Raw genomic sequence first — 25,877 nt, forward strand, 5'->3', positions numbered from 1 at the left:
TACAGGCTTTCTAGAAGCTCTCTAGTTTCCCATAAAGACACTGAGATGCTGTTGGTGTCACTGAGCTACATGAGAAATCAGTCAGGTACAAGAAGTTTGCATTTGTTGTTTCCACAGGTATTTAAGTTCCAAACCCTACTCTTGGGCTGTGGTAGAAACTCTGTAAGGGAAATCTGTTCACCAAGTGCAACGAATGGTACAGCAACAATAAAGGATTTACTATTTTAGAGAGAGCATCAATGGTCCATTTCCCTGGGGTAAGATGTCTTCACAGGCTTTGTGAATTCACAGGGATGGTGAGCAGGCAGGGGTGAGGTTTGAGGTGGGGTGGGAGTGTTACAATTGTAAAAGATGCAATGGGCAATCTGACACTAGATCCTAGCCTCTGCAAAAACTCAAACTCTCAGAGAGATTTTTGAAAACTTTTAAATATAGCTATCTGTGAATTAGACCAAGTACCCAAAATGGCTAATTTTTCTAGTCTATTAGGAATTAGATCCTGCATTAACATAGTCAGGAAAATTATCATAATTACATATCAATACATTTATTTTAATGAAAACATGTTGATTTGTGACAATTTTTTACATCTATCCCTCCTGTGGGGCTGCATGATATGGTGGACAGTGCTCCTTTTTATTGGCCTTTGCAATGAACAGCATTGGTGCCCTGTGCACGGCAGACTGCTGCTCTGCTCCTATCATGGTGAGCACAGGGTCAGCAAGAATTACACAGTAACAGAAGAACCACAGTGAAGGCCGCAGGAAATCTGGGAATCCTAAGAGCATGCCCCACCCCAGTATGGATACTGAGAAAGAGAAACTAAACACCATGACCAACTTTCATTGCTGCTAAAGTACACCGAGGGTACAGGAACCCTGACCTTCCAGCAGAAGACCTGGTTTTGAACTGATTCTGGATTATAAATAATGGAATTAAAATTAGAGTGATAGTCAAAGTTTCTTTAGCTAAACAGGTACAGAAGACCATGGCATTGGAACATCAAAGTATTGAAGTTTACCCAAAAGATGCCATAAACAAAATCCAAAAGTAAGTGGACTGGAAAAGGATATGTAAAAAGCAAATAAATAATAGATGGATATCCACTGAATAGAAGTTTGCCAAATAACCTTGGGGCTAAATAACAAATATTTGGCTAGCTTTGAATGTGAATATCATAGAACGGATTTCTTAGATACAAGATTAAATCTGATTTTCTTTTTTGAAAATAGAAATGACTGTGGTGATTTACTTATTAAGACTTTGAATAGTTAAAATGAAAAGTTTGACATCATGGTGCAAGAACTGTAATTTTTCTGCATTATTGACTACTATTGGCCCCTACAGTCACACTGACACACTAAAAGCAAAGTTCACTTGCAGCGGGCATGCATAACATCACTAATATATTTATAAATACCAAAATGTACTTCAGAGAGGAAAATCAGTAACACTTCTAAAAGATATTTTTAAGCTTAGGCACATCTCAAAAATCCTTCTACAGCTGATATTGAAATAGTCTCTAAAAATTATTTCCACAAAGCTAAAAATGTTGGCCTCCATAGTTTCAAAGGGATAAGAAATTGACTTCCTAAAGAATACTTTTAAGGAATGATATTTTGAAGTTGTGTAAGTGAGAACAAAATTTGTCTGATCTATTTTATTTTTCTACCATTCTTTCATCCAGTGTTTATACTTCTTATATTCTTCACTATGTCAAGATCAAAAATGATTTATCCTGGATATTGTTGTACATGACTTTTCAATTTTTTCCTCCTCATGACATTAGAGGTGGTAAAGTTGAAATTCTGCTTTAAATTCATCCTCACAAGATCTGAACTCTTCTCAAATAAGACTTTTTTTTTCCTTGAAAACTCCTGGCTTCTGCTGAATCAAATAACTAAAAATTAAATATAGCTCTAATGCTCCTAAAGATTAACATTGTGATATAATCTGATTTCTATTATCCTGTCTTTTTATTAACATTTAAAATTTTATAAACATTTGCTGGCTCAAAACGGATATTATGTTCTTGTTAATGTTATCTATCTAATGCACTCTCTTATTCATAATTGCTTCTAATATTGTTTAACTCTTCAAAAGTTCTTAATAATTCTTATATACCAAATTAGTAGCTTTCAAAATCAGCATTATTTCAATAGTTTACTATTATAATAAATTAGTATTATTATAATTGAACTGCCTGAAGAAATGCATCATTGTTTTCATTCCAAGTTGTATATAGAAGGCTCACCTAATGGAAATGGATATTAGTGACTATCAGATGTTGACAATCAATTTGAGGACCACAGCATGCTCATATTCATGGCATCACTGCACTGATTAGAGATAATGGGAATGTGTGTAGCCATGCCCCCATTGAGCAGTGATCTAAGTTCTTGAAATGAAGTGGGTATTTGGTTACTTTGTCTTTCAAAGTCTGAGACTGAGACTGAAACCAGGTATCATATTTTTTCTTTCTGATTACTGAAACCAAAGTTAAACTTCAGGGCATCTCTTCATAAAAATAAATCCTATCTAATAAAGAAGGAATATACTAATTGACCATCATGCCCTCACAAAGATGGCAGTGCCCATAGCCAATAGGAGGGACAATGCTAATTGACTGCCACACTCTCCCAGAAGGCAGTGCCCACAGCCACAAGATGGCAGCCTCCAGTCCCCTCAGCCCTGCCAGGGCAGCAGGTATGTGGCACGCCAGGTGGGTCCAGCTGTATCTGCACACCTGCCTCTGGAGTCCCTCAGTTTCCTCTGACCCCAGCTGCCCAGGGCCTGCCTGAGGTGCAGGCAAGCCTCTGATGTCACCTGCCCAGCCACCCAGGGCTGGCCCAAGGGACAACCAAATAACTGAACAAGCAGGCTGTGTGAGGCAACCAGGCCTGCAGGGAGATTAGTGAGAAACAAACAAACGACTCAATAGCAGGTTTAGTGAGGCGACTGGGGGGGGGGGGGGGGGGGGCGCGGAAGGGCCCTGTCAGGGGTGACCAGGCTGTCAGGAGGGGCATTTGGGGGTGACCAGGTTGGTGGGGGGGGGTGCAGTTGGGTGCAACCAGGCCAGCAGATGGGCAGTTAAGCAGGCAGGCTGGTGAGTGATTAGGAGCCAGCAGTCCAGCATTCAGGATTGTGAGAGGGATGCCTGGATTGGAGATGGTGCAGGCTGGGTTGAGGGGAACCACCCCCCCATGCATAAATTTTGCGCACTGGGCCTCTAGTTCCTATATAAAATTAAGAAGAAAGAAAATAATATACAAATGGCCTTTGTCTATATACATCTTTAAAGACGAAACTTGAATCATCAGTAAACTTACGGAAATCTGCTTAATTAACTCTGCCAGGAATCAGGCAATGAAAATTAAAACAGTTCCATTTCACACCTATCAGGTTGGGGAAAATACCCTAACATTAAATATCCAGCACTAGCCGGGACCGGTTTGGCGCAGTGGATAGAGCGTTGGCCTGCGGACTGAAAGGTCCCAGGTTCGATTCCAGTTTAGGGCATGTACCTTGGTTGCGGGCACATCCCCAGTAGGGGGTGTGCAAGAGGCAGCTGAGCGATGATTCTCTCTCATGGATGTTTCTAACTCTCTATCCCTCTCTCTTCCTCTTTGTGAAAAATCAATAAAATATATTAAAAAAGAAAAAAGAAAAAAAATATCCAGCACTAGTGAGAATACATGTAAATGGAATCCCACAAGCGATTTACTAATATATGTGAAGATTATATACTTAATAGCAAAGGGAAATAATGAGGGAGTCGGGCTATATCCAAACAAGGAAATATTATGTAGCAATCAACAGGAACAAATGGAATCTACTTTGTCAAATTTGATTTAAAAATTGAGTGAAAAGAACAGGCTACAGAACAATTTAAAAAATGTCAAATAGGTATGTTGTGGCTACAAATACATAGTAAAAATATAAAGAAAATGCTTGGGAAGGTTGCATAACAATTTTAATATGGTGATTATTTCAGATGAGGGAGTCAAATGTAGTTATTCATGTATTGTCCTTAAAAATAAACAAACAGATAACTCCCTAAAATTATATATAACATGGTCACAGAAAAATAATCCCTTTTTATTATTGTTATGATTCACTACAATTCAAAATTGTATAAATAAGTTGCAATGAAAAATATACGATATCTTATGATTCTAGGAATTCCTGATACTTCCTGAAAATTTTAATTTATGTTTCCTGACTCCTGAAGATAACTATGTGTTCATAATTTGGCAACACAAGGTAGCAGTGTACCAGGGACGTGACTCCTCTTAAAGAGTACAAAACTGGTATATCTGCTTTTGATTCCATGCACTCAAGGCTATGTACTCTAAAAACAATAGTCTGTCAGACTTGTAGTACCATTCAATCAACACTGGCAAAAGAAACACACACACACACACACACACACACACACACACACACACACACACAAATTGTGTGCTGTCCTCAACAAAGATGAATTGTTGGAAAACTGTGGTATACCAATGATTATAATCAAACTGATTCCATTGTCTCCATAGTATAAGAGCAATGATTGAAATATTCCACATTTATGGTGCCATTGGGTAGAATAAGAAATGATTGGAATAGGTCTGAGAGAGATAACCATATTGCATGAGTCTCTATTCCTGAATTTGATTTCACAGTTATATCATTTAGCCTTCCACACCATAAATGGGAAAGTGCAGACTTGGAGTGGCTACGTTAATGACACAAATTCCCCAATTCCTACATTATTTGATACACTGAGCCATTACACACATAATATCTAATGAGATGTGAGCATAATCTTTGAATTAAACATCTTTGGGATTGAAATGGCTCATTGTGTTCTACTTTAACTATTTCTATGAAGTACATGCAATGTAAACCAACCACTGGCCCACTAAAAACTTAAAGGGACCGCTTTTCACACTATATTTCTCACTTTTGTGGCTACAAAATCAGAGTAAACATACACATGGCCAGAGATTTTAGGAAAATGATTTAAGTTCTTAGGCAGAACCTCACAGTTTGACACCCCCCTCTGCCAAAGGTGAGATGATGCCCTCCATGTCAGAATGAAGTACATGCTGGGCATTAATGTTCCTTAGCAGCTGGGGCAAAGATAAGGACCTCTGGGAATGGTTTCATGATAATTTCATCTCCAAAACAGAAAATGACCTCTGCTTCAATGTCCTAATTAAAGCTTCTGAAATTGAGGTAGTGAAGAAAAAAGTAGCATCCATTCTCTTTATTTAGACATTCTGATAGAAAGTATAACAGAATACCTGTTATATACTAGGTTTAGAACAAAATCACAACAGACATTTTTTGATTGGGTTGTTTATCTTCCTTTTGTCAAGTTGTATGAGTTCCTTGTAAATGTTGGAGATTAAACCCTTATTGGTGACAATATTGGAAAATATGTTCTCCCATGCAGTGGGCTTTCTTGCTGTTTTATTGATGGTTTCTTTTGCTGTGCAAAAGCTTTTTATTTTGATGTAGTCCCATTTGTTTATTTTCTCTTTAGTTTCCATTGCCCTAAGAGCAGTATTGATGAAGAAATTGCTTCGGCATATATCTAAGATTTTGCTGCCTGTGGATTCCTCTAGTATTTTTCTGGTTTCCCATCTTATGTTTAAGTCCTTTATCCATTTTGAGTATCTTTTATGTAAGTTGGTGGTCTAGTTTCATTTTTTCTATGCATTTGTTCAATTTTCCCAACACCATTTATGGAAGAGGCTGTCTTGACTCCATTACTTGTTCAAGTCTCCTTTGTCAAATATTAATTGAGCATAGTGGTTTGGGTCAATTTATGGGTTCTCTAGTCTATTCCTTTGATCTATATGTATGTTCTTGTGCTAGTACCAGGCTGTTTTGAGAACAGTGGATTTGTAATACAGCTTGATATTTGGTATTGAGATCCCACCTACTTTGCTCTTCTTTCTCAGGATTTCTGCAGCTATTTGGGGTCTTTTTTTATTCCAGATGAATTGGAAAGTTCATTCTAGGTCTGTGAAGTATGCCATTGGTATTTCAATGGGAAGTGCAGTGAATCCATAGATTGCTTTGGGTAGTATGGACATTTTGATGATGTTGATTCTACCAATCCATGAATATGGTATGTTCTTCCATCTGTTTATGTCTTCCTCTGTATCTTTTTCCAGTGTCCTGTAGTTTTCCGCATATAGGTCTTTTACTTCCTTAGTTAAGTTTATTCCTAGGTATCTTAATTTTTTTGGTGTAGTGGTAAATGGGATTGTTTTTTTAGTCTCTCTTTCTGTAATTTCATCATTGGTGTATAGAAATGACATAGATTTCTTGGTGTTAATTTTGTATCCTGCTACATTGCCAAATTCATTTATTAAGTCTAATAATTTTTGGAGTCTTTAGGTTTTTCTATGTAAAGTATCATGTCATCTGCATATATGGACAATTTTATTTTTTCTTTCCAAGTTTGGATGCCTTTTATTTCTTCTTCTTATCTGTTCACAATGGCTAGTACTTCCAGTACTGTCAAACAGGAGTGGTGTGAGTGGGAATTCCTGTCTTATTCCTGTTCTTAGGGGAAAACTAATAAAAAAAAAAAATGGGCAATGGACCTAAATAGATACTTTCAAAAGAAGACAGAAGGAAGGCCAAGAGACATATGAAAACATGCTCAAAGTCACTAATCATTTGAGAGATGCAAATCAAAATGACAATGTGGAACCATCCCACACCCATCAGAATGGCTATCACCAACAAATCAACAAACAACAAGTGCTGGCGAAAATGCAGAGAAAAAGGAACCCTTGTGCACTGCTGGTGGGAATGCAGACTGGTGCAGCTACTGTGGAGAACAGTATGGAGTTTCCTCAAAAACTAAAAATGGAACTCCCATTTGACCCAGTGATCCCACTTCTAGGAATATATCCCAAGAAACTAGAAACACCAATTAGAAAGGATATATGCACCCCTATGTTCATAGCAGAATAATTCACCATAGATAAGATTTGGAAACAGCTTAAGTACTCATCACTAGATGAGTGGATTAAAGACCAGCCATACATCTACACAATAGAATACTATGCTGCAGTAAAAAAGGAGTTCTTACCATTTGCAAGTTAAATTAGCCAGTCAGAGAAATATAAATATCACATCTCACTCATTTATGGAATATAATGAACAACATAAACTGATGAACAAAAACTGATCCAGAGACAGAGAAACATCGATCAGACCGTCAAACCTCAGAGGGAAGGCAGGAGAGGGTGAGGGTAAGGGGAAGAGATCAACCAAAGGACTTGTATGGATACATATAGGCCTAACCTGTGGACACAGACAACAGGGGGGTGAGGGCATGAGTAGGGGTAATGGGGGGATAAGGACACATATGTAATAACTAATCAATAAAGAAAGTAAAATAAAATCACAACAGACACAAGTTTTGCCTCTATTATTAGAGACAGAGCCTGCCTTCTTGAACCTTGTCTGGACTGATACCCAGTTGCTCTGCACTCACCTGGCTGGAGCTGATGGGCTCTCTCTTTTCTCTATCAATTTAAAGAAAGTCCATATTCCAACTGTCTACAAGTGCTGGCGAGCATGCAGAGAAAATAATAGCCATTCTGACAGGTGTGGGATGGTTTCACATTGTCATTTTGATTTGCATCTCTCAAATGATTAGTGACTTTGAGCATGTTTTCATATGTCTCTTGGCCTTCCTTCTGTCTTCTTTTGAAAATATCTATTTAGATCTGTTGCCCATTTTTTGATTAGTTTTCCCCTAAGAACGGAACAAGACAGGGATTCCCACTCATACCATTCCTGTTCCACAGTACTGGAAGTACTGGCCATTGTGAAGGATCATTTGCCTTCGCTCTTCCTTAGTCTCTCAATAATAATAACAATAATAATAATAATAATAATAATACCAAAGAGATAAATAGTGGGTTCTTTAATTTGAATAATTAAACTTTAATCATGAAATATTTAAACTGAAAGAATCTTTAGTGATTATCTGTTTCAAACACTTTCATTTTTAGAGTAACAAAATGAAATCAAAGTGATTTTGGCCTCACTCTGTGTAACTTGTAATCCAGTTACTTAACAATCAATATTATGTAGACACTTACTTTCTGTCTTTTCTCTTCATTTTGCTAAATTTGAGAATGTTAAAAATCCAATGTGGGCTTGCACTCACATTGCTATCACATTGTATTTAAAACCACAATCAATATTTAGAGGGGAAAAGTCTTCATATTGGTATTTAATTGCATAAGAAATCAACAAATACAAAGCTTTCATGAAGCCATAATGGTTCAGTTTGTTGAAAATCATCAAAAATATGTCAGGAGATACATTTCATGAAATTAGTTTAATTGCAATAATAAAAATTTTTGAGGTATTCTACAGAGAATACTTTCAAATCTGTGTGTGTGTGTGTGTGTGTGTGTGTGTGTGTGTTTCTCTCATGCCAAAGTTCATTCTGCAATTAGATAAGTTTATAACCCAGCACTTTTATAACCAGTGCAATGCATTTCTTCTTTATAGCCTTTGTTATTCTTCTAATAGTACAATTATATGTGTTTAGTGTCTTTCTATATATTGCATATGGGCAGAGTCTACACTGAAATTGTTCATTTATTTTTTAATAATAAATGCAATGTAATGAGTCAAAGGAGTATAAGTTAATTTTTTTCCTCAATAGAAAATCCTTTTATCTCTTTCACAGTCATAGGTTCAGGAGATATTTTGGGACTAATTTCAGCTTCTATTGCATGAAATTATTATATTAATAAGGATGACATTCATCATAAATTTTTTGAGCATCTATATTGTGCAAAATTATGACCTTTAACAACTTCTTCATACATTTGAAGAATGCAATATAGAGCAGACTTAAAGAATGCTACAAGCAGAATTGTGTCACACAAAGAGATATGTTGCAATTCTGACCCCCGAGTACCTAGAAATGTGACCACATTTGGAAATAGGTTCTTTGCAGACATGATCAAGCTAAAAATAATATCATATTAGATTAAGGTGAACCTTAAACAAATTGGTGTCTTTATAAGAAGAGGAGAAGAAATGCAAGCAAAGCAAAGAATGGCATGTGAAGACTGAAGCAGTGATTGGAGTTATGACTTAAAAGACAAGGAATACCAAGGATTACATGAAAGCACCGGAAGCTAGAACATGGAATACATTCTCACACAAACCATCTAGCGGGAATCAGACTTGCTGACAGATTGATTTCAGACATCTGGCCTCCAAAACGGTGAGAAATAAATTTCTGTTGTTTAAGCCACCAAGTTTTAGTACCTTGTTACAACACTCCTAGGAAACTAATACAAAGAGTTAATGTGGTGTGTTGAAATTTATACTTGAACAGTAGAGAAATGGGAGTTTGTGTGCCAGCTCTTCTACTCATTGACTATGTGAAGGGGGAAGTTACTTAACCTCCTCAACTAATTAGTTTCCTTGCTTATAAGATAAGAATTGTTATGTACTAAGCTATGAGGATGAGATAAATTTAAAATATCTAATACAATGCCTGACAATGATATGTAGTCAATAAATTATGATTGTTACTCATTACCCAAAGCATTTAACTATGCTTAACTTTAATATCGCTGAGGATCTGAGTCACAGTGCATATTATTTCACAATGTGTATTAGTTTACACTGCCTGTACTACTGGGGTATGCACATTGCAGGCACTCAATAAATACTTTTTTGATTGATGTAATGGTTTTGAAAGCAATTGCAAAGTTGAATGAAAGGTGCCCAAGCTGTCCTCTTTCTTCATATTTAAAAAATATATATGAGGAAAGGAATTTATCTGTCAGTACCAATTTGTTTGATATTCACAAAAAAATGCAACCATTTAGGAAGAGCATGGAAACATTTTCACTGGGCCTTGGCTAGGAAGCATCTGACACGGAGGCGCCTTTAAGAAAGTGGTGTGCCCCATCTTCATTGCTGTCTAATGAAGGATCATTTGCATTTCCCTAACCAGGCAGTGATCATTCTTTAAAGTATCAGCACCTGTCCATGACTTTTCAGACATGTCTTTCTGGAAATTATAAAGTTGAATGAAATTGAACATTTGTTAGTTCATTTCCCTCTTTGAAAATATCATTTTAATTTGCATTGGGGAGGATTCTGGTCCCATCTTGATCGATCACTGGGGACAATTCCTTTTGGTGAACGAGAAACATAAACTCGTTTATCTTTATATCACATTTGTGGCAAATTAAAGTAAAAACGTAGAGTTTGCACACTATAATGGTTCTACTGTGGAACAATGTGGCAATAAAACAGCATGCTAACAAGCATGACATGATGAATGGAATACAATAAACTGTCATGATTTCCATTACTGCCCCCAGCTGCTCTCAGGAGTCTCACCTACTAGGACACAATAGCAATGCTCCAGAGAGCCCAGTTAACCACCTTGAGGGCAATGATCCTCAGCTTTCCCCGGACAGCCATTCAGCCAAGCCAAGATGAGGAACACTGGGTGTCATGACACCTCATTTCCAGACATCTCATCCCACTGTGTTTGAATGCAGATCCTGACAACCACAGAATGTGCAATATTGGCAAGGGAGCAGTGTTAGAACAAGCTGTGCCTTGAGATGGCATGATGCAAAAGGAAGAAGGAACAAGGACTAGTAACTTCTTCAAACTTCTTGAGAACAAAGGGTCAATGGTGAGTGAGTCCTTTCAAGGTACTGTTTTAATAAGAGTTGGAGAGTAATTACTTTGAGATGTTTTACATTTGAAAAGAATTTCCAATACAGATCCAAACCAATTTAATAAACTCCTTTTTTGGATTCCATCATTAATTATGACTTAGCAAATGTGAAATATATAGGGGTAAATCCTCCTACATAGTATTTCACTGTTCTATATATATTTTTTAATAATATAGGTCAAGTTTCAAGTTCTGTGCACCTACAATATTGAAGTCTTGTTACTCATACTATACCATTTGGAGTCCATCCTTCTCACTTCCTTAGGCCTCTCATAATCAAAACTCTCAACATCATATCTTCCCTTCATCTCTTAAATGTGTATTTATCTGGTCAATTTCTTCATTTTCCTAGAATATTAAAGGTATTTTTTTTCCAGGTGAATCATACAGCATTAACCATTCATTTTTAACTTTTTTGCATGGACTTTATGTTCAAGTTTTGTCCTTAAGTTTTTTGAGGAATCTCCATATTATTTTCCATAATAGCCATGCCAAGTTTTCCTTTTCTCCATATCTTCTCCAACATCTTTTATTTCTTTCTTTTTGAGAACAGCCATTCTAACAGGCATGAGGTAATATCTCAATGCAGTTCTGATTTGCATTTCCCTAAAAATTAGTGATGTTTAACATAGCTTCAAATGTGTCTATCATTATGCCTCCCTTGGAAAAATGTTAATTCAGATCTTCTGCCCATTTTTAAAATTGGATTTTTTTTTTTATTGTTGAGTTCCATCAGTTTTTTTAAAAAAATACATTTTGGATATAAACCCCTTATTGTTAAGTATCATTTGCAAAGGCTTTTCAACTATTTACAACCACCATGGTTCAGTTTTAGACCCCAGTTTAGAAATTCCTCTCAGTGTTAATGTATGAGCAACACAAGAATGTAAGTCTAGTTAGGTTATAATCAAAACATGTTTTTAGTCAAAAGTGCATTACCTGACTTGATGACTCATCTTATTCACTAGACTTGGCTCTGAATGACTTTTAGCTTTTTCTGAAAATGTAATCCCTTTGCAAGAGATGAAATTTACCACTATTCAGATCTTTAAAAAAAAAAGTGCTACAGGCTTTGAAGAAAATTACAAAAGAAGAGTTCAAACAACATTCTGAGCTATAGCAGCATCACTAACACAATTGTGCATTTGCCCAAGGGACAAAATTTATTTGAAGATGTACGTTCTGATATGACAAAAAAATAGTGACATAGCATATTTCATTTGCAAAATTATTAAGAATAATACCATGTGAGAATTGCAGCGTCATAAGCCTTACAGAAGCCTGAATAGTCAGAGAAGGTTAAATGGGAAAGATAAAATCTGTTCAAGGCTTGGAAGGGTGGACATTTTATCAACATCTATTATTATCTGGATGAAAAAAAAAATTTTTTACTTCTACAGAAGGTACATCTTGGTAATACTAGTCACATTTCACTGAGGAAAGAGTTGAATTCTGAGAGACAACACAGAGGTCCGAAAGGGCAATGTCAGGAGCCACAGGCAGAGCAGACTGAAGTGTGTAGAATGCCAGAGGGATGGCAGCATATCCAGTTCTCTTGCCAATGAAGGCCAGCATGTTCCTAAAGAAGTAAAGCCTCACTCACCACCAACCACCACCCCCAAGAAAGCCCATGTAGGACATCAGTAAGAAAGGCGAGCAGGGTCTATAGGAACTTCTCTCTGTCAGGGAGGCAACAGAGGGCTCCAAGCACCAGATAGGTATCTGATTACCTTACACAGTTATTTGGTCCTTAATCCCTATTTGCCTACCCCACTTTATAGCTTTTATTTTTGTTTATTTTTTTCCTAGAAAGATGCTACAGAACAAGGCTATCAATTCTGACTTTTATTACCATGCCAAGAGAATGGCTGTTAAATGACAAGATTATCAGGACATTTAAAAACATAGAGATGGATTCACAGAAGGAGACTGGAGATGATGAAAATGATCTTTCCCCACTTACAAGTGTCATTCAAGTGAAATCTTGCTCTTTCTGTGCCTCAAAGAGAGCAGGGAGGGAAATGTCTGGTAATGGGAGTGTCAGATACAAATCTCTAAGAGTTCTAAAGGTTATTTGCAATCCACATGGCTTCACATTTGCCTCCCAGAACACTAAAAGGAATAATTTAATTGATTCTTCCAAAGAAACATAATCAGACTTAATTGGAATTTGTGCCGGTCAAAATATTTGAGTTTAGCATCTGGATAATTGAAAAAATAAATGATACAAAAGCCATTTGTTAGCTGATGTCAGTATATTAAAGTTGAGAAGTGTTTGAAAAGAACATCGGAACTTAATGTATAAGAATTTGTGCTTTGTAAGAATTCAGGTTAGTTCTCTAGTAGGTTGTTTTGGGGGAGGAGTCTTTTCCCACATTCTTAATCTATAGAAAATATGTCAAAAACAAGTCAATAACAAATTCTGCCTCTGCACTAGGAGGCTCAACACAAACACTGCCCAACTGTCATTGTTTAAGCTGCAGTTTACTTATGAGCAATTGAATCTCATTATTTCAGCCAAATTACTTTTTACTGCAGTGAGAGCCCGAAAAAATAATTTAAACTGTTTTATCTGCACTTCAGATTTCAGTGACATGGAAAAACGTTGAGCTCTCAAGAAAAAGGAATGTCTTTTTAACAAAGAAAAATATCCCAGGAATGGTAACCAGAAAGTTTTGTTGACCTAGAAATTAGGGGGAACAAATAGCATTTTAGCCAGATCTTTACCATCCCTACAGTTACTTTAGAGAGTGATTGTTAGCATTATGGAGAGCAAACAACAAATGTTTCTAAAAGTGATGTGTGTTTGGCAGAAAAATACAAGGAAGGGGACTTAGATGTATTTTCAAAGGTTTGCATGTTATTGGCAATGGACCTTAGCTATTCCTAATCGCCACTGCAAATTGTATGATGCCCTTGCTTTAGTACAGGCATGTCACTAATAATACTTTAAAATTTCAAGCTATGAATAGTCCATTGTTGAAATCACGATTGTAATAATGAGGGTAAGAATAAAAAAAAAGTTAATGTGTAAGAAAAATGGAGAAAAAATATACTTTGCTGATGGAAAAGAGTTTTAACAGAATGAGGAGGAAATAATAAAACTGGAGTGAATGGGTTTATGTTGTTAAAAGTTGTCTGATGGGAAATACCTGAGCTATTACTGGTGAACTACAGAGAAAAAAGGAGAGAAGTGGATCCATTTGAGATAAAAATAAAGTTGATCGTGGAATAGAAACATTTGAGTCAGATAACTTATATAACCTAGGGCAGGAGAAAAGGAGAGAACAGAATTACTTGCTTGATTTTTAAAGTAACGTGTCAGAGTGGGACCTGAGCTTGTGAGATGATAGGAGTAGGGATGGGAAGGTAAAGGAGGAGACAGAGAAATGTGCTGAGAAGGAACATAAAAGTTATTTCCTTTTGTATTTGAGAATGACACAGGTAAGTGCCATTGCCACACTTGAACTTCCTGAAGATAGGATAGGAGTTCACACAGGTCCCTTACCCTCACCCAGAACATAGATCTGTTGCTCATTTGTTGATCAGTGATGGCTGGCAACTTTCTGGGTAGTTAAGTTTGCCTGATTTCATTGCATTAGACCCCCACCTTCCTTCTCCTCCTGCTCTACCCAAACTCCCTCTTCAGGCTGAATCTTGGGAATTTTCCCAGAGTAGATCACAAATTAGATTAGAAGTAAAACTATTAACAAAAACAGCCAAGGGGAAAATGGGATTAGCAACAATCTAAGACAGTAGTGCTTTGATTCAAATGAATCAAGTGCATATTGAATGCCTACTAGTACTTATAGATCAGATATTGTGCTATGAAATTTCACATGTAATTTCTATTTCAGATGTAATTTCAATTTCAGGTATAATTTTCCTTTAGTATTTAATCAATCTTTTAGTGATCACATTCTCAGCAACCATATATGGGAGCCAGAAGGCTACCCAGCATAGTTTCAGGTTCAAGTCAGAGGAGACAGAAAACTGGAGCTGGATCATCACAGGTGGGGACCACTGGGGAGGTAAACATGAGGGCCAACTCCAGGGTCTCTGTTCTGACTTTCCTACTCCTCCTGCCTTGAATATCAAGGAACCATTGCTTATCCAAACTGGCTCTTAGAGCCTTCAGCACATTAACATGTAAGTGAAACCTGTGGTAGGTGCCATCGATCTAATCACACCAGGCAATTTATTTTGAATCAAAGCATTGGGATAGATAAATCCACTCATTTATATATTATTCAGTCATGTACTGAATACCTTCTACATGCCATGCACTAGGATAAGCTTTATTGTTGTATGTCAATAGAAGCTATACATGGCACACTAGAAATCCAGATTTTAGGGGGACATCTGTAATACTTTCAACAATAAAGATAAATTAAAAGAAAAAAAAGAAATGTGTGTTTGGAGGAAGGAGATATCAAGGCCTTCAGTCTCCTCTAAAATCAGACCACAGTGAATTATATACTCAGTTTCCTCTATTTTGACTACATGTTCAGGAACATTGGTAGTTTAATGGCAATAACAAGTCCAATTGACCAATACAGGTTGACTATATCTGAAGCAGTGGGTTCAATAGCACAGGCCTAAACTCTGAAGGAAGAAGGGGTGCAGAGACACACAAAGGAGTCCATGCAGCAACGTGTTCATGCAAAATGCAAGAAGAACACATCCACATAAATGAGAAGGAATGTCTAAAACTAGAATAAGCCTTCTTCCAAGAGATTGTCAATAGTCATAATTGCATTCATAAAATGTAGTTTTATGCAATGGTGAGAAATTCAAAGCATCCTGTTAAAAACAAACAAACAAACAAAAAAACAATCCTAATATGCTAAGTGCCGGGTCATCTGGTTGGCTATTCACTAATCAAAGCATAATATGCTAATGATATGCTAAGGCCACTCAACCAGTCACTATGATGTGCACTGATCACCAGAGGACCCTCTCCACCTGGCCAACCTCCCACATACCTCCCCAGCCTCGATAGTACACTGGTGGGGTCCCTTAGCCTGACCTGCACCCTCTTGCATTCCAGGACCCCTCAGGGGATGTCAGAGAGCTGGTTTTGGCCCATTCCCACAGGCCAGTCCAAGGGACCTCACTGGTGCACAAATTCATGCACTGGGCCTCTAGTTATTTTATATTTTTTTAAAATCATATTAATATTAACTGTATATTGATGTTATATATAATTGACAAACACAAAAAGTTTTAGACACAACAATTTCCCATGATACCCCAATCCTTTCCTGAAACACAGAGGTATGTGTCTACTCTCTTCTGTGATAGGGCAATGGTGAGAGCCTCAGAAAGTCAGGCATTGCTTTTCGATAGTCCAGGTACAAGATGAAAAGGCCACCCCTTAGGTCTTCTTTGTCCAGAAATATATCCTATCTTGTTCTGTCCCTGAAAAATATATCCTATCTTGTTCTGTCCCTGAATTGTACCCTAAGACATTCATTATTTTTCTCTATCAGGACCCACCATGGTTCTTTCCCTTGGAAACAAATATTTCTAGAAAGAGCAGCAATCTACTGGAAGTCACTTCAGGTTATGGATTAGATTATCCACTGGCATGGTAAGCTCACAAACTTCAAGTGAGGGACAGAGGGAGGAAAGACCAGTTATGGATGATAATTTCCTGTGAGGTAATTTTGTTTTCTAGGAGGCTAACATTTGAAGATGGCAGGCAGAGTATTAGCTCACTAGTTCTCCAAGTGTCCCCAAATCAGTAGCATCAGCATTACTTCAGAACTTGGTAGAAATGCAAATTATTGGGCCGTAGCTCATGAATGCTGAATAAGAAACCCTGGGATGGGTCCCCACAATGTATTTCAACAAGCCCTGCAAGGTGATTGTAACTCATGGTCAAGTTTAGGAAACACTGACTCACCTGTCAGTTTTACCTCCGCTTGCCCAAAATGTAAATTAGATAATCACCTAAGAGTTAGTGAGTTCCTGGCGCTTTCCTAGAAATTTTGATGTTGTGGAAGACTGGCTAGAATAAAAAATTTCAATTCTAGTAGTTGGAAGTGACAAAGGGTGAGTGGGGTGAGATGGAGAGGGATGTTGCTGATGGAAAGTCCAATTTCAAAAGAACAGCAAAGGTTGAGTGATTGCAGGAAGTCAAATATATTACTATTAGAGTCCCAATGCATGGAATTCATGCAAGAGTAGGCCTCCCTTCCTCTGGCTGCTGGCACCGTCTTCCCTCTGGCCCTGGCTTTGGCCAGAAGGACGTCAGGAATGAAGTCCGGCCTAATTAGCATATTATCCTTTTATTAGTATAGATTTTTTCTAGCTTGGTTCTAGCTTAACTTTAGTCTTTGCCATGGTCAAACTTCAGGTGGCTAATGGGTTGCAGATCTGGATGAAGGCTGCAATGGGAACCATTATATCTGGTTTTTTGCTTCTCTGTCTCTAAAGGCAGTTGCAGCAAGTTAAGCAGCCTCTCCATTTGTGAGCTTTATTCCACCCAAACTTGTGGGGGTTTTTTCCTTCCTTTTTTTTGTAATGAATTCTAATGTACTTACATCTTCCCAGGGATTAGATAGGCCTGACAGTGATAGCCCATCATAAAGTGAGCAATAGGTCATATAACAATACAAGAGGAAGAATGAACTACAATTAAGCCAACATAATTGCATGCAAGCAACATCTTCCAAAGAAGGGAACAATAAATCTTTGGCACAGAGTGATGAGGGAATAGGAGATGACAACACTGGAACAGCTCACTCAAATAGTGTTAAACCTCACAATGAAAGAAGAACACACAAGAAAAATCACAGTGGATTTCAAATCCAAAGAAATTAACCTTCCTCCCTAAACAGAAGAATTGTACTTTCTAAGGTGCATCATCATTGCCAAGCACTTAATTCTCTCCTGTTTATTGCTGGATGAACAGTGGTCTTACCTTTATTACTGCATCCAGTGTTCAGTTACCAGGGTGATGGAAAAGACCCTTTTCAAGAATTACGCAAACCTAAAGCTAATCAGTATAGTATTTAAATTAAGTCATAATTCATTCTGCGTATTAACCAATATTTTCATTCCATCAAACGACTGAGTTTATACTTTTCTTCAAATGGCTGTTTAAACCTCTCCAGTCTCTATAGAGTAAAGGTAGGTTTTTAAGTAGTTTTTCTCCTACAAGTCATCTAGAAAACTGACCTGGTCTCAGAGAGGAAATGTGACTATAAGGAACTCGGAGGTCCATGCTAAAATGAATGTGGTTAATACTTTTTATCTGTTCCTGGTAGAGGAGCTGAGAGGCCATTGTATTGTCAATGTTTAAACAAAGGTCAGAGAGATAGGAGCTCCCTTTATCTTCAGAAATTATTTGTTGACTTGGGACTCTGTAGCCCAGGATTAAGTAATTCTAGCTGAGTCTATTTACTAAATATACTACCCATATCATTTTTAAAAAGACCTAAATACTAAATATGCTATCCATATCATTTTTAAAAAGACCTTGATAATTAGGACATTAGTAAGCTAACAACTCACTAATCACAGAAATAATATTTAATGAGATTTTACCAGACTCTCCAATATGGCCCAGTCATTACTTAACCTGTGGTCAGCAAACCACAGCTCGCGAGCCACATGCATCTCTTTGCCCCTTGAGTGTTCTAATGCCACTTCTTTTAAAAATAGACTTGCCCAGGCCAAAAACAGACTTCTGCGCATGGGCCAGGAAGTTTCAATCGCACCATACTATGTACCTGCACGTGATATTTTGTGGAAAAGCCACACCGAAGGGGCCAAAGAGCCACATGTGTCTCAAGAGCTGCAGTTTGCCTATCACTGACCTAAACAGATTATAATGTCATTCCTTTTACCAAGAATACATGTTCCATTGTAGGGGCGGGTGGGGTTAAGATTAAGACACTTAACAGATCATAGACTAGTTAAGTGCCTAATTATGAACCGCAGAGTATAAAATAATATGGACACCTTTATAGAAGATAAATTACATAGAATAGAGAAGCTGGAAAATACAGGAATTGATTATAGATGACAAAAGGGGTTTTTATGGGAAGTAACCTCACAGGGTGAACTAACCATAAATTCCTAACCTGATAGGTGCTAGTGAGTAGTTATACCCCAAGCCTAAAAAAATTTTTTTTAATGAAAGGTTTTAAGCCAGCCCTATCCATTGTTCTTGTGTATCTAGATTAATACACATTTAAAATACCAGAAGTAATACCCCTGGAAGGGGATATTAATCCTCAAGAAAGCACATAATCTTGTTAACTCTCCTACAATCTAATCCCCACCTTACCTTTTACAATCTCCCCTGTATCCTATCCTTAATTTCAAAAGCATAAAAGAAGCTGAAAAATTATTATTCTTGACAGCATTTAAAATCTTGCTCCCTGGCATATGTTTGGTTCAAATAAAATCATAAAAATTTTCTACAGGTTTGGATGTTTCTTATGTTGACAAATAAATGACTTGGAATTCTTTGCAAGACAGCAAAGATCCCGCTTTCCACCTTCCTTCTTGAACTTTCCTGTAAACCTACAAAAAGCGGGTACCCACTTTCTGGTGTATTTAAAAGCCAGCTGGGTCATATTCTCACTACGGACTGTATTTTATCGCATTAGATTTCACAGAATAACCCAGAAATCACCTAAACATCAGTTCTTAATCAAGGAAACAGGTAGGCACCAGACTATTTGGAATCTAAAGAAAGCTATAGATTTTGAAAATTTATTTAAATAAATATAAAAAATAAAGAGCCAGAGAGAAAAGCTCAGAGAAACTGAGATGGAGGAAGAAAGGAGCAATAAGAGAAAAAATGACAAAGAGAAAGAAGGAAAATCAGGGAGAACATAAAAAAAAACAACAGTTAAAGAAAAGAAAAAATCAGAATATTTATAAAATTTTATTTTTTGTGTGTGTGTGAAAAGTATCATATGATCTCACTCATATGTGGAATCTAATGAACAAAATAAACTGATGAACAACATAGATCCAGAGACATAGAAGCATGGAACAGACTGCAACAGACTGTAGAATCTCAATGGGAAAGTGAGGGTAGGTGCGTGTGTGGGAAGAGATCAAAGAACCTGTATACATATATGTGTAACCCACAAACATGGCAATAGGTTATTGAAGGCCTGGGATGGGGGTGGGGTGGTATAGAAGGGATCAAAGGGAGAAACGGAGGGTTGTATGTAATACTTTCAACAATAAAGGTATTTTTAAAAGAAACATATTCTATGCCTCTGTGAGATTTTTGTTTGTTTTAATCTGTTGGCAGTTCTCTAATTGGTCTCTCACCTTATGTGAATGGTTTTAGAACTATAATTTGTTATGAAGAAGAAAGAGGAATATAATATGTTCCCCAAAATATGGAATATGAATTATTATATGTTAGCATATGAATTATTTTGAGCTGAGGACAATCAAGACCTATCAGATTTAAGAAAAAATCTTTTAACTTTCCCTTACCTATCTGAAATAATTTAGATGGGGGCCTCCTGTCTCAGATAGCTTTTATCTGAATGACCTATTTACATGGCAAAACAAGCATCTAATAACCACACTCTGCTCTTCTTATTGTCCTGTGAATTATCCTTCTCCCCTTTAAAGCTCCAGAACTTTCTTTAATCAGCTCACTATAACAGGAAGAGCAGGGTCATAGGTCTTTTGGTTTCACCATAGTGACAAACACAATTCTAGACCCACTGCCTATGCATTCTACCCGCTAACCTATTCACCTGAATACATGGAGTAGGTAGAAGCTCGTTTTTTGGCGGAGACAAATGAAGCTGAAGCTATGAGGACAAAGGAAATCAGGGGACTCCCTCTTACCCCAGAAATGAAGCATGCATGTATTAGGAAAGCTTTATGCTTACTAATTACATACATTTCATTTAACTTTACATCTTTTTTGCTTAACTAAATGGAAAATGGGAATTATTTTTAAAAACCAAACAGAATGAAAATGCAAAAAAAGAAATCATTTTGATTCAAATCTTGGCAAATAGCCAACTTGCAATAGCTTGAAGATTTAATATTATTACATGCAGAAAATAAATAAATAAATAAAGCCTAATGCTCATCCAAGCATATTTCAATCAAAACTCTCTCTGGGAACCTTCCTACTGACAATACAATTTCGTGCAAAATAAACAATAAGATGCAAAAACTACAGTAAGCAGTTTAGGAAATTACATATCAAATATCTTCCTAAGAGCCTGGGGGTCTTACTGAGCAGAAGTTTTGCCTAACAGGTCTCATTGCATATGCAGATTTAAATAATTCACTTGTTTAAGAAATCTCCTATTCTCTATTTATTCAAGCATTTCAGCAGTTGGTTGTCGCCGGTAGTCATGCCAAGAGTCAAAGGGAAAAAATAAGGTTATTTTTCTAGTTTAGAAGGAAGTGAGAGAAAAATAAGTAGCAAACCTAGGGTTTTACAGTGAAGTCAGGTAACAGTAGTACCTTCAGTCAAAATCTATTCTCCATTAAGTATGATTTCAGAAGTGAATACGTATTTGTTTGGGCAAGTTTCGCTGCTTAGCCAAGTGGTCTCCAACTCTCTTATTATGCAAGTGAGGGTCCCAGAGAAAGATGCTACCCCAGGTCATAAGACCAGTGAGTATAAGCACCAAATGAGACAACATTCCTTTTTTTACTACTCAAACCTACCACACGTGCATCCTGTATGTCTGAATAAATATATGCACACTAGAGGCCCCATGCACAAAATTTGTGCAAGAGTAGGCCTTCCTTCCTCCAGCTGCCGGTACCGGCTTCCCTCTGGTACCGGGGACTTGGGCTTCCCTCCAGCCGCCAGCAGGCACCCAGGACCCGGGCTTCCCTTGCAGCCCTGATTCATCCTGAAGGTTGACCGGAAGGATGTCTGGTCTACTTAGTATATAACGCTTTTATTATTATAAAGTCTTTAATATGTGTGTGTATCCCCCCAGACTTCCAAATTACTTAGACTTTGATTAAATTGAATGAATCTCCAGTTTTTTCATGTGATCAACAATTTTCTATGATGATTTAGCCAATCCTATATAATAAATGGGTAATATGTAAATCAACCGAAAGGCAGAATGACTGGGCTCTATGACACGCACTGACCACCAGGGGGCATACGCTCAACACAGGCCATTCCCCCCAGCCCACAGGGCCTGATCCCAATTGACCAATCCTGACCAACCTCTTGGTCCCTTCCCCTGGCCAGCAGGCTCTAATAACTCGAAGAGGAATGGGGAGGCAGGGGTGGGTGGTGGTGGATGTGGGCAGTATCAGGCCAAGGCCCTCCCCCCCCCCCCCACCAGTCACCCCACACACAGAGGGTGTGGTAAGTGAGCAGGTAGGAATGGCCAACCTCTAGGTCCCTCCCCTGGACCAGCAGGCTCTGATTGCCCAATGTCAAACAGGGAACCTGGTGCGGATGGCAGCCGACACAGATGGTACCAGGCCAAGGCCTTCACCCCACCGGTCACCCCACATATGGAGGGTGTCCAGTAGTGGGGGATGGAGCCAGCAGCAGGCAGGAATGGCCAACCTCTTGGTTCCTCTCCCTGGCTGGCAAGCTCCAATCACCTGACGGGGAATGGGGAACTGGGGCATGGGTGGTGGTGGTGGTGGTGGGGGTATGTGGGGGGGAGCGAGGCCAGCTGCCAGCAGCAGGGGAAGATGACCCTGATTATAGGCCAGGCCTAGGGACCTAGGGACAAATTTCATGCACTTGGCCTCTAGGAATAGAATAATAAAATAAAAAGACACAGACAATAAACTAACCATATCTTCTATAAGAGAGGAAATTAATGATATTATTGTCTACAATGCAAACTGTATTAAAGTAGTTGTTCAGAGGCATTAGTCTGAAATTTTGAATGGAAATGATTTGATTGCCAAAATTCTTAAACTTTCAAAGGATGCATTTTTATTTCAGTCCAATTTTTTAAAGATTTTTTTTTTATTAAGCATTTATTGGAGGGGATATAAAAACATTCTTTATCACCTCTTTTTTCAGATAAAAGTGGCCCACAGAATCAAAAGCACTTATTGATAATAAAAAGCACATTATAGGGTGTGGGCTTAGTTAACGTGTTCTTTGTGATTTCCAGATTCTTTCAGTTTTTCTCTTTAAAACTCTCAGAGGCATTCCAAGATATCAACTTTCTTCATATATATATATATAAAAAAAAAAATCACTGTGCCTAGGACACTGATAAATTCAAAGTGAAAGAAATTGTTCTACTTCTAGTAGTAGTTGCTGGGATAAAATGACCTTTTTATATGAAAAGTTAATTGACAGTTCAAAGCTATTCATTGACAAAAGAATAGCATGGCAGGAAAGATGTATTCAATCCAGTGTGGGAGACCTTGTGCTGAGCTCTGGGGATCAAAGAAGCTCTCCTGGGAAAAGAGATATGCATGGGATAGACACTGATAAAAAATAAAAGTAAATCTTTCATTTGAAAAAAAAAAGTCAAGGGGAAGTAGTGGAGGAAAATATACGGGGGATAAATGGTGATGGATGAGATTTGAATACAGTGTACAAATGATGTGTTGTGGAATTGTGCACATGAAACCTGTATAATTCTGTTAACCAGTGTCAGCCCAATAAGTTCAATAATTTTATTTTTAAAGTCTGGGAGGATAAACACCAGATTATTAATAGTGTTTTATTCTGATGAAAGCTGTAAGATTATGGTATTCAAGTGAGAAGAGACTTAAAGTTAGCCTATATACATCAGCTATTGAGAATTTTAGGATAAAATATCAATTTCCATATTAGTAGTACAGTTTTAAGAAAAACAGTAAGTTAGGGTTTACAGGCAGGTAGAAAGTTTGAACAAAGTAGCAGGGGCAATGTCTGCATAGCATTATGGGAGTGGAGAGGGTAGCAGGTATCTGGGATCCTATTGTGAGTGATGGTAGAATGATAGAGTGCTCACAGAATTTGCACTTCAGTTTAAGAAATGTTATGAAGATCTAGCTGGTTTGGCTCAGTGTCCCAGGTCTGATTCCAGACAATGGCACATGCCCGGGTTGTGTGCTCAGTCCCCAGTAGGGGGCGTGCAGGAGGCAGCCAATCAATGATTCTCTCATCATTGATGTTTCTATCTCTCCCTCTTCCTTCTTTTCTGAAATCAATATATATTTTTTATAAAGTTTATATGCATCTTTAGCACTTAACCCTATAAATATAAAGGCCTAGATTATAATTACTGACCAGTGGTGTAATCTTTCCTCTGTGACAGCTAATGTTGGAGGAGTATTGGAAAGACGGACAGGTCTGATAACCAGTCCCTCAGGAGGTATCTGAGAGTTTTATCAAAGGACCAGGTGATAAAATACCTCAGCCCTCCTTTCTGTCTTTTGTTTCACTTTCAACATGTTTGAGGTGTTATGTAGGAGCATGTTTTCACAATATTATAATGTAAGCAAATTATGCAGTCCTTTTAAAAAATCAATTTTACTATACTAAAAAAAAAACAAAAAACAAACAAAAAAAAAAACCATAGAAAGGATCAGTTGAGCCTGCCTCTTACACATCCTAACTTCACCAAATACTTCTTTGTACTTGATAGTCTTCTACTATCTCTCACTGCACTTAGCATAGAATTGCAAATTCCTATTGATTGATTAAACCAATTTAGACTGGTTCACTTGCAGATGGCCCAAAGGGAAAAACACAAAAACAAACAAAACAGAAAGAAAATCCAAGTTCTTTCACTTTGAATGCTTTGTAATACAAGAAACAAAGCTTTCCTCAGTCACTAGTTTCTTTTTCCAAGATCCCATATAGTTTATTATTGTGTCTTGTTTTTTTCTTTCTTCACAATTTGTAAACAGAGGAAAGTAATACAGACAGTGTTCCTTGTAATTTGCAGTCTCAGACCATCTTTTTGCTATTTTTCCCTGAGTTATTAATTATAGCATAATAGAAGAAAATCTCAAACACACACCTCCTTTTGATGAATATGACTAGCTTCACAGTTTTAAGAAAGTAGCTAACTCTCTTTCCCTTAGAACTATATGAACTGTGTAGACACCCAATCCAACTTGAACTCCTCATCTACAACTTTTGTTAATCAGGGAGGTTTGGGGAGACAAAAACTGAAACTAATGTGTGAGTGTTCATACTCTGATTGACTATGTTCACAGTGACCTCAATAGGAAAAGGTCACTTTATTATTTTTTTTTTTATGCAGAAAAGAGAAAATAACAGTTGGAGTAAAAAAACTGTGGCAATGTTTCTACCCATGAGAATGTTAATTTCTCAATATCTAAACAATCAGTAACATTAAAAAAAATGATCCCAAGTTAACTACATAGGTCATTCAGTCTTGTACTGTAACTCTCATGAGTGTCATACCTTTATTTTGGAAAATGATTATTATTTTTGGCACCAACCTCAACTCTTAAAGGAGTATTCTTATGAATATGTTTGTTTAAAAATATTTAAAATGTTTCATTGATTTTAGAAAGAGAGGAAGAAAGAGGGAGGGAGAGAGAAACATCAGTGGACTATCCCATGCATGCCCCATACAGGGATCCAGTCTGAAAACAGGCACATGTCCTGACCAGGAATCAAACTTGTGACCTCTTAACCAACTGAGCAACACTGGCCAGGGCAATATATTTCTTAATTATTTATATTAGCGTAAAAGTAACTATCCAAACTTATTATATACTAGAGGCCTGGTGCATGAAATTCATGTACTCAGGGGTAGGGGGGGGGGTCCCTCAGCCCAGCCTGTGCCCTCTCTCACAGTCTGGGAGCCTTCAGGGGATGTCCCACTGATGGCTTAGGCCCACTTCCTAGCGGGGAGTGAGTCTAAGCCACCAGTCAGATATCCCTAGTGCTGCTGTGGAGGTGGGAGCAGCTTCTGCCACTGCTGCTATGCTCTCAAGCCCTGAGCCCGGCTTCTGGCTGAGCAGTGCTCCCCCTGTGGGATTGGACCAAAACCAGTTATATGACATCCCGTGAGGGGTTCTGGATTGTGATAGGGTGCAGGCCAGGCCAAGGGACCCCACTGGTGCTTGATTGGAGCCAGGGAGAGGGATTGCAGGAGGACTCCACAGTTTGTCCAGCCTGTCTAGCTCAGTCCTAATCAGCCAGACCCCAGCA

The sequence above is a fragment of the Pipistrellus hanaki genome (assembly GCF_964339955.1).
Source record: "Pipistrellus hanaki genome assembly, chromosome: 6".
Taxonomy (NCBI): Eukaryota; Metazoa; Chordata; class Mammalia; order Chiroptera; family Vespertilionidae; genus Pipistrellus; species Pipistrellus hanaki.